At 42.4% G+C, this 10,346-nt stretch overlaps 1 long non-coding RNA gene across 1 annotated transcript; it reads left to right on the top strand.

The window, feature by feature from the left end:
• The first annotated feature begins 9,041 nt into the window (after positions 1-9,041).
• Positions 9,042-9,483, top strand: LOC122010273. The gene is made up of 3 exons (XR_006119833.1): positions 9,042-9,167; positions 9,245-9,335; positions 9,427-9,483. It is a non-coding gene; the product is annotated as an uncharacterized LOC122010273 (long non-coding RNA).
• The last annotated feature ends 863 nt before the right edge of the window (positions 9,484-10,346 follow it).

The raw sequence follows: 10,346 nt of genomic DNA, 5'->3' as shown, positions 1-10,346 counted from the left end.
TGATGCTCAGAATGCTGAAACCACATATAGCACTGAACGTGAGCAGTGGAGCTCATCGGCCCCAGGCAGGCGAAGAATTGATCAGTAGAGCATTAATTGCTGAACATTACATGAACAACATAAAAGCACATCGAGCACAACATAAGTTTATGAAGAAGGAGGACAAGACAGCAGGAAGTCAGACGTCACAGTCAAGTAAGCAGAACTGGAAAGGCAAAGGTAAAAGGAAGCAGTGGAACACAGGAGGTGGCCAGAAGGGAGGGCCAGCAAACAAGCAGACAAAGTTTCCTCCCTGTCCCAAATGCGGGAGAACACACCAGGAGCCTGTCTCTTGGGTAAGACACATGGCTAAAGAGTGTCCTAATAAATTCAAAGCACCTCAGCCACAACCATTGCAATATGGAGGCCACCTGCACAGTTGCACCACATGGGAGCAGCATTAGAGGGACCCTACATCAGTCAAGGAAGGTTAGAAGCCCCACCAGTCCCAGCCTTTGATGGTGCCAGAGTATTCTCCCTCACCAAAGAAGAAGCTGCTTGTGCCTCCACGGTCGTAACAGGTCAAGTAGTTATTTTCCAGCACATAGCTACTGTACTATTTGACACTGGGCGACCCATTCTTTTGTATCGATACCTTTTGCCAGTAGTTTACAGGTGCCTACAGAAAGTATGAACTCCAAGTTCCTGACAACCCTACCTTCTGGGAAAGTCATGGAATCCAATCAGTGGCTTCGAGCTGTATTGGTTAGAATTGCAGGCCGAGAGCTATATGTAAATCTAATAGTCCTCGCCATGCAGGATTTCGATATCATTTTTGGTATGGATTTCCTCAGCAAGTACAGTGCCTCAGTGGACTGCCGCAGAAAGAAAGTAATTTTTAGTCCAGAAGGTGAGCCAACTTTTGAGTTCACAGGAGTGCCAAGGAAGAAGACCCAGAAGCTCCTCTCATCCCTAGCAGCACACCAGATGTTAGCTAAAGGGTGTGCAGGTTTTCTTGCATACATAGTGAAGGCAGAAGAGGAGAAGGGACTCAAGCAGGAGGAGGTCCGGGTAGTATGCGAGTATCCAGAAGTATTTCCAGAAGAGCTACCTGGACTACCTCCCAACAGAGAGGTGGAATTTGAGATTGAATTGGTTCCTGGAACCGGTCCAATTTCGAAAGCTCCGTATCGCATGTCTCCAGCAGAGCTGAAGGAGTTACAAGAGCAACTACAGGAGTTCTTGACAAAGGCTTCATTCGCCTAGTCACTCACCTTGGGGACCTCTGTGTTGTTTGTCAAGAAGAAAGATGGGACAATGCGGATGTGCATAGACTACGAGAGCTTTGAATCAAGTGACAATCAAGAACAAGTACCCCTTCCCGGATCGATGACTTATTTGATCGGTTAAGAGGAGCGACGGTGTTCTCAAAGATAGACTTGCGCCTGGGTACCATCTGAAGGTGAAAGAAAGAGATATACCCAGGCATTCGTAACCAGATATGGACACTACGAGTTTGTAGTCATGCCATTTGGAGTGACCAATGCACTGCGGTCTTCATGGACCTAATGAAGAGTGTTCAGAGAATATCTTGACAAATTTGTCATTGTATTCATCGATGACATTCGGTCTATTCAAGGACCCAGAGGAGCATGACACGCACTTGAGGATAGTATTGCAGACTCGAAAGCGACTTTATGCTAAATTCTCAAAGTGCGAGTTCGGGTTAAGTGTCGTTTTTAGGTCACATTATTTCCAAAGAAGGTATTCAAGTGGATCCTAAAGTGGAAGCGGTCAACAACCGGAGTAGACCCAAGAACGTCGGAGAGATCGAAGCTTCCTTGGTCTAGCGGGGTACTACAGGAAGTTCGTGGAGGATTTTTCCAGATAGCTTCTCCGCTAACAGCCCTCACCGGAAAGAACAAGAGATTCGAATGGTCGATAAATGTGAGCAGAGCTTCCAAGAGCTAAAGAAGAGACTGACGCTCCCATTCGACTGTTCCACAGAGCGACAAGAGTTTCGACATCTACAGCGATGCTTCCAAGATGGGTTTAAGAGCTGTACTCATGCAAGAAGGAAAGGTCATAGCTTATGCTTCCAGACAACTCAAAGACTATGAGAAGAACTACCCTACTCATGATCTCGAGCTGGCAGCTGTAGTTTTTGCACTTAAACTCTGGCGACATTATTTGTATGGAGTCCAGTGCAGAATTTTCACAGATCATCAGAGTCTTAAGTACTTCTTCACTCAGAAGGACTTAAACATGAGACAGCGTAGGTGGCTGGAGTTGGTCAAAGATTACGACTGTGAAATTCTCTATCACCCAGGCAAAGCTAACAAAGTGGCAGATGCACTCGGCAGAAAATCTAGTTCATCACTGATGTCCTTGTCATCACTAGCCCTGCCACTGCAGAAGGAGTTGTCAGATTTTGGGCTTGAAATTATCGAAGGACAGCTCTCTACATTGACCTTAGAGTCTACACTGCTTGTGGAGATACAGAGAAAGCAAAGTGAAGATCCGGACATCCAGAAGATCAAGCAAGGGATACGTAAAGAAGACAACTCGAGTTTAGAGTGATAGCGGAATTCTTTATCGTGAGTCGATTTGCGTGCCCAATGATGAGGAACCGAGAAAGAAGATCTTAGAGGAAGCTCACAAGACACCATATTCCATGCATCCCGGTTCTACCAAGATGTATCAAGACGTGAAACAGAGATTCCGGTGGTGCGGACTCAAAAGAGATGTAGCTAAGTATGTCAATACCGCTTGACATGCCGAGAGTCAGCGAACACCGGAGACCAGGAGGAGTTCTCCAGCCTCTCCCAATACCGTAATGGAAATGGGAAGACATTTCCATGGACTTCATAACAGTCTTCCAAGAACCACCAGTGGATATGATGCGATATGGGTAATAGTAGACCGATTGACCAAGTCCGCTCACTTCCTAGCCATCAAGGTGTCCCACCCATAGAGCAGTTGGCCCAATATATGTTAAAGAGGTAGTCGACTTCATGGAGTTCCTAAATCTATCGTTTCGATAGAGATGGGCGCTTCACCTCACATTTTGGGAGTGCGTTCAGAATGCACTAGGCACCAAACTCAAGTTCAAGACTTTTCCATCCGCAGATCGATGGATGCAGAGCGAGTGAATCGATTTTAGAAGACATGCTCGAGCTTGGCGCTAGATTTCAAAGGAAGTTGGTGCAAGTATTTGTGCTTAGCTGAATTGCCTACAACAATAGCTATCAGGCTACCATTAAGATGGCACCTTATGAAGCACTATATGGAAGGAAATGCAGATCACCCATATGCTGGCAAGAAGCAGGAGAGAGAAAGGAGATAGAAGCAGAGTTGGGCATTCAGACAGAGGTGATAGATGAGACTACTCAAGCAATCCAGACTGCCCAGAGCAGACAGAAGAGTTATGCTGACACACGCCGTAGGCCATTGGAATTCCAAATAGGAGATTCAGTTTTCCTCAAGGTCGCTCCTATGAAGGGAGTGATGAGATTTGGCAAGAAGGGCAAATTAAGTCCTCGCTATGTAGGACCTTACCTGATCATAGAGAGGATTGGGAAAGTAGCTTACAGGCTGGACTTACCACAAGACATGTCAGCGATACACAATGTGTTTCATGTCTCTATGCTAAAGAAGTGTCTCCATGACCCGAGCCAAGTGATTCAGCCGCAGTCAGTGCAGATCCAAGAGGATCTTAGTTATGAGAGCAGACCTACACAGATAGTGGACAGAGCAGTCAAGAGGTTGAGAAATAAAGAAGTACCACTAGTGAAGGTCGTCTGGCAGAGGCACGAGGAAATCACTTGGGAAGGTCTAAAAGTAGTATCCAGAGCTATTCTAAGTTCGAGGACGAACTTTTTATAAGGTATGGGGGATTGTAACGACCCAATTTTTCTCATTTCAAGTTCTAAAGGGCCATAAAAGTATTTGGAAATGCCTTTAAAATATTCTAGAGATTTTTAGGAATTTTTAGAGTATTTTTACGTAATTTTTGGAGGTCGTTTAGTATTTTTACAAAACCAAAGAAGTTTAAGCAAAAAGCGTTGGAGAAGGGTTCGAACCCGCGACCTCGGGTCGGACCAAACCAAGCCAAACCGGCTTGACCAGCTGGGATAAGAGATTTATGTTAATCTCAAATAGAGTTAAATAAGGTTATAGTATAGTTGAGTTATATCCGATTACTTATAAAAGGGAAATAAGTTTTGGGATTTTAGAAAACCTAAACATTTTCTCTCCTCCCTCGCGACGGCGTCTCCTCTCCTCGGGCGAAAATCGCAGCTCAAACCTAGGCGATTCCGGCGACCGGCGAGCTCTCTCCTCCACGGATTCTTCACGAAGCCGAACTTCTCTCGTCAAGGGGAGCGCGCGGGCACAAGAAGAAGTCAAAAGTTTCAAGCTTTGGAACCCTAGACCTTCCTCTCCTTCGGTTGTAAGTCCAAGAACCGGCAGTAAGTACTACTCACCTGCGGTAGGAGTTGCTCCGGGCTTCGATTTGATTTCTTTGCTTCCGGTTTTCATAGTGCCGAGTAGAACTTTATGCTAGGGTTTTCCTTCCTTGCTCTGTTTGTCAAGCCGAACGGTTATACCTAATTGCAGTAGAGTTTTGAGTTTTGGGAATGGACATGCTCCAATTGCAGCAGACCGAACATCCCTTGTTTGAGGTCTTGGTTCTCCTTGTGTTTGAATCTGCCGTGAGTTCTATGTGGAAAGAATTGGGGGACTTTGGCTTTCTTTTGGGTATTCTGCCGTGAGCTTCACAGGGAAATCAAGGTTTCGTTTAGGTTAGTTGAGCATGTAGTATGATTCTAGTGCCAAGTAGAATTGTATGCATTCTATCCTTAATTATTGCTAGGGATTTTGGCCGTGCACAGTGGAGTTTCGGTTGATTCCTTGCTGCCCTGTTTAGGATCATACCGAACAGATCATTATAGTTATCCCATGTCGCTGCCATGAGTTCGCTTAAGGATGCATTGTCTTGGCTTGCTGTTGAATGCTTTGAGTTGTATGTTGTACATGAATTTCCTTGCTTTAAGGTCATGTTGTACATAGTTAAAGTAGCATGTTACCTTATTTTGTATAGCATGTTTAAAGGCCTTAAAGGTAGCATCCTTTGTCTATTTTACAGCATGCTTGAGAAGCCCTAAAGTAGTATTCTTTGTCTATGCTTTATAACATGATTAGAATCCCTAAAGTAGCATTTTTGCCCTATTTTACAGCATGTTTAGGAAGTCCAAAATTAGCTTCCTTTTTGCTCTATTTTGTAGCATGATTAGCAAGTTTGAATTAGCTTTCTTTTGCTTTATTTATAGCATGATTAGAATCATTCCATGCTTGATTTTACAGCATGTTTAGAAGTACTAAAACAGCATCCTTTGCCATGTTTTCACCGTATGATTCAAAGGCTTTAAATTGCTTTCTTTAGTTAGCTTGTAGCATGATCAGTAAGCTTTAAGTTATTTGTTTTATTCTGTTATATAGCATGGTTAGTTGAGTATACACCTATACTTATTAAGTATATCTAAAGGACTCCCACAATCTTTAATAAAAGATAATAAGGAAGATAAAAGAATAAGAAAGATAACAAGTAAGTCAAGCAAGAGGCTAGTACCCGACATCCAAGAGCTTGTCGTTAAACAAATCCAGGTGACCATTTCCGAGGTCTTGGCCCTGGTAGACCGAGGTCTGCTCTTTTAGGATTGGTGGCTCGCAACCCCAACCTATTAGGGAACGCGCATGAGTTGGTACTAGGCCTGGCCCAGAAAAGAAAACCAAAGAAAAGAAAAGTTAAGAAAGAAAGAAAGAAGAAGAAAGTAAAGGATAGAAATTAAAAGATTAATTTCTAACACAAGGATACAAGAAATGAAATAAGTTCCAAGCTTAGAATAAATAAGAATGGTTAGTTTCTTTGATTCTAAGTTTACATTGTTAGTTCTCATTATTCTGCTTGATACTGAGTATGATTTGTATTCTGTTCATTTTCTGTATACCATGAGCACATGCAGATAGCTTTATTATTATTTCAGTTTCAGCACTTATGCATTTTATTTATGCATTTCGAGTTTTGTGAGATAGATTAGTACTTACTAAGCGTTTTCGCTTATAGATACTTTTTCTTTTTCCTCCTACTGCAGATAAAGGAAAAGCTAAGATATGAAGGGAGGCGACAGGGTGGTGGTGATGATGGATGTGTGTGGTGGCTGAACTATGGAGGAATCCAGAGGGGACTAGCAAGATTTATTCATTTAGAGTTTATGTCTAGTTCATTTTCCTTATTTCCATTATGAAACCATGAGTTTATGCTTGATTTTGAAGTGCATTGTAGTTTGTTATGCTTTGTTCTGAGAGTTTTGAGTTTAATTCTTACTGCTAGTTTAGTTTTTGATTAGAATATGATTTATTAATGCGTGGTTGTGAAGAAAATATATGTTCCAGCCGCCTGTGGCTGAGTATAGATTGTTTGTATTATGGATTTGGTCACCGGTACAGGGGAGACTCTGCCGAAATTTTTCGGTAGGAATTCCTCTGAACCGTGATAAAATCTACCTGACTCTAATTATAGAGTCAGTGCCACTAGGAGTGAAGTTATAGTTAGGTAACAACCTCCCTTAGAGAGTAGTGGTAAGAAAGGGGGGGGGGTTGCTACAGTTACACTTGTTGCCATGTCATTTAGTGAGGTGGCAAGATGTGGACCAATAGTGTTGATCCACATCATCCTAGAGTGCCACCTCATGGGGGTTACAACTCTTAATGGTTTCCACATTAATTGGAATTAATGTGGGGGTTACACCTCCTAGAGTGGCCGGCCACTTGATGGCTAAGGGGTTGTTTGAATTTCCTCTCATTGATTTGATTCACTCTTCTTCTCCCTTGGGTGCTCTCTCTTCTCCTTCTCCCATTCCTTGACCGAACACTCCATTCACTACAACAAAATCGCTCATAGACATCAGTGGAACAACAACAGTTTTAAGCAAAAACCGATGTCTTTGAGTATTTTACACCGATTTTTCCAAAAATCGGTGTCTATGAGCGCAGATTTTCGCTCATAGACATCGGTTTTTTTAGCCGATGTCTATGAGCGCCTTTTTTTCATTAATAGACATCGATTTTAACCGCGGTTTTTAAAACCGGTGTCTATGAACCAAAATTCTGGCGGACTTTCTTAGCGCCCTTTCTTTTGGGTTTCTCCTCACCTTGGATGAAGCAACCAGCCAATTTATCTCCCCAATTTTGAAGAATTCGACATGGAGAAATTAGCACTCCTCTTCCTTTGATCCCATTTCTCGCTCCCTCTTCCCCCTTCTTTTGTTCCTTTTCATTCCGTCGATCTGTTGGCCAGATGAAGAAAGGCCGAGTTCTGGTGGAGCCGGCGGCGGCAGTAGCGGAGACGCGGTTCCGCGGCGTGCGGAAGCGGCCGTGGGGGCGGTTCGCGGCCGAGATCAGGGACCCCTGGAAGAAGGTCAGGGTGTGGCTCGGAACCTTCGACTCGGCCGAGGCTGCCGCTCTGGCCTACGACTCCACCGCTCGCGCGTTCCGTGGTTCCAAGGCCAAGACCAACTTTCCCCTAACCGCCGCCGCCGCTGCGTCTCCCACCCCTACTCCTGCATTCCGCTGCCCTCCCTCCGCTGACCCAACCCTAGGGTTTTAATAAGATACAAATTGGAATTAAGCCGACCCACCTCATTCTACGCACTCATCACCGAGAGGTCCGAGACCTTGCAACAGCGGCATCGTCGTCTGCAAATCTCGAAGCGAAGATGAAAATTGTGGCGGCTTATCTCCTGGTCGTCCTCGGCGGCAACCCCAACCCCTCCGCCGATGATATCAGATCCATCCTTGAATCAGGTCGAACTCTCTTCCCTCTCATATTTATCTTGGTTTCATTTCGGTGATCCTTGTTTCTTGCTTGTAGTGGGAGCGGAGGCAGAGGATAAGAGGATCAACCACTTCCTCGTAGAAGTCAAGGGCAAGGACATAACGGAAGTCATCACTGCCGGCCGGGAGAAGTTCGCTTCCGTGCCCTCCGGTGGCTCTGTGGCTGCCATCGGGGTCGCCGCCCCTGGTAGCGGCGGCACGGGCGGCCCCCCAGCTGCAGAGGAGCCTAAGAAGGAGGAGAAGGTGGAGGAGAAGGAGGAATCTGACGAGGTGAAACTCCCTGTCTTTCCCTCCCACAAATTTTCGTTTCCGACATAAATTTGTGGTTTTTTTTCTTTCTCGTTTCCAATTTCTGTTTTTGGAAAACACAAGCTATGGAGATTGGTTTGATTGCTATTTGTTGTAAGTTTTGAAGGTAATGGCAATCTTTTTTATTTTATATACTAGCATATCACTTAAACGGCTACAAGTATGCCACTTTTTCCAAATTTAATAGCACATGGTAAAGTCCTATCTTGTGATCAAGGTTCACAAAGCATATACAGAGGCATAAAGTCATGCAGACAAAGACTGAATATTGTTAGTAAAGTGCATAAACTCTCAAGTATTTGGATTAATTAGAGTTGAAGATGTAAGGGGTGGAGGGAAAAAGGAAATCTTTGTTAGTATTAATGATAAGTCGCCATGATGATTACCATTGTTATTGCTAAATTTGTTGATCTCCTATGTTTAACTCATACCTCAAGTATGTAATTAAATGGTTTAATTTCATACTTTTTCGTATTGTTGTGCATACGTAGGATTTTGTTTCTCTGCAGGGAGTTAGATGAGTGGTTTATAGACACCTAGTTGCATCTCTTATTTTCCTCTACATGTATGCACATTTTTTGACATCGGTTGGCAATTCATGTGTATTTATCTTTATTTTAACATACTTCTAACTTTTAACTATGACCAGTGCTTCTTGAATTATCTTTGAAGGTTTGGAATCTTCAACCCAGCAGTCGTGTATGATCACCTGGGAGAAATTTATTCAGCACTTATTCTGGGAAGCTTAGTGTTATGCATTTTGTTATACTTGAAAGTGAGCTTTTGTAAATTTCAATCTAGCTTTTCCTATGGTTATTACTGTCCTTTGTTCCTAATTTGAGAGCAAGGAAAGGAGTAGCAACACTAAGCAGTTCAAAGAATTTAACTGCTACGAGAACTGTTTCAATTCAAAAACCATCTGTTTTAAAGGAGAAAAGCAAGTTGTCCTCTGGCCAACCTTCAAAAAATGCTAAGAATGTGACCAAGTAAGGATTTCGATTTTGCAGATATTCTATCATGAATTACCATGACATGTTTTTATCTATAACTAGTGTCCTGGTAGTGTTGCTGCAAAGAATATAACGTCTATTGGAATTGCACAAGAAAATCAAGCTATTAAAAGGCAAAAGCTGGATGATGGAAGATCCAAACAGGTTAATACTTTTGAAATATTTTTTCTAATAACCTTTTTTTACTTGGGACAGTATAATTATTAATATTTCATTTTGATATGGTCATAAATAGATACACAATTTGAAAAATAGAGTTCTACTCCATAAGTCGAGATTGGGTTTAGCTAGTGCTCCTGACGTGCACTCCTCTGGTGCTAAAGTTGGCCAGGGAGAGAAACCATTGCAGCAGGTACATGATAATATGGTCAACTTTATTCTTCTGATAATTAGATGAGTGTTGAAACCATTCAGTAAGACCTTCATTTGCTCATGCATCATCATCTTTAGGATGATGCAGCTTCAGTCAAACAAAGACGGCCTGCACTTACTTTTAATCACTGTTACCTAATCATGGCAGGTTATGTGCCAATGCTTAAACTTTTATTAGCTATATTTGATAGTGAAGGATTTTATCTGTTACTTGTTCCCAGATGTATCACTATTTTTACATATTACAATTATGTTTGCATGGGTGCACTCTATTCTTGCATTTCCATTCTCTGTACTAATGGTTACATGAGATTTCTCCAATCTGCATATAGATTAAACTATATTTGTGTATGTAAGTGTACTTTGTAGAATATGTAGCAGTCTTACTTTCTTCTGGTTGTCTCTTTAACCAATTGATTCTCTTTTGCTTCTTAACTGTGCATGTTTATCCTCAACAAACATTAAAAAGGCACGTCTATTTGCTAAAGTCAAATGTCATAAATTCAATGTAGCCTCATTCATTTTCTTTTTTAGTATAGAAAGTAATATATGCTCTTGATCACAGACTTAAACAGGAAAATCACTCTGTGATTTGTTTTGCTGAATAGTTAAGTCTCAATCATTAGCCAACACCAGGGAGCAGAACTACCCAAGACTAGTAGTTAATGCTCTAGATATTTCCATGGGGAATTGTGCTATAACATGTTTTGGTGTTGAGGGTTTTAGTTGTAAAAGGAGTACCATGAGATCAAATTGCATTGGAAAATGCAATTTCCTTAAAAA

This window comes from Zingiber officinale, chromosome 1A (assembly GCF_018446385.1).
Source record: "Zingiber officinale cultivar Zhangliang chromosome 1A, Zo_v1.1, whole genome shotgun sequence".
Taxonomy (NCBI): Eukaryota; Viridiplantae; Streptophyta; class Magnoliopsida; order Zingiberales; family Zingiberaceae; genus Zingiber; species Zingiber officinale.
The sequence above is the reverse complement of the archived record's forward strand: the minus strand, read 5'-3'. Positions and strand labels throughout refer to the sequence as shown.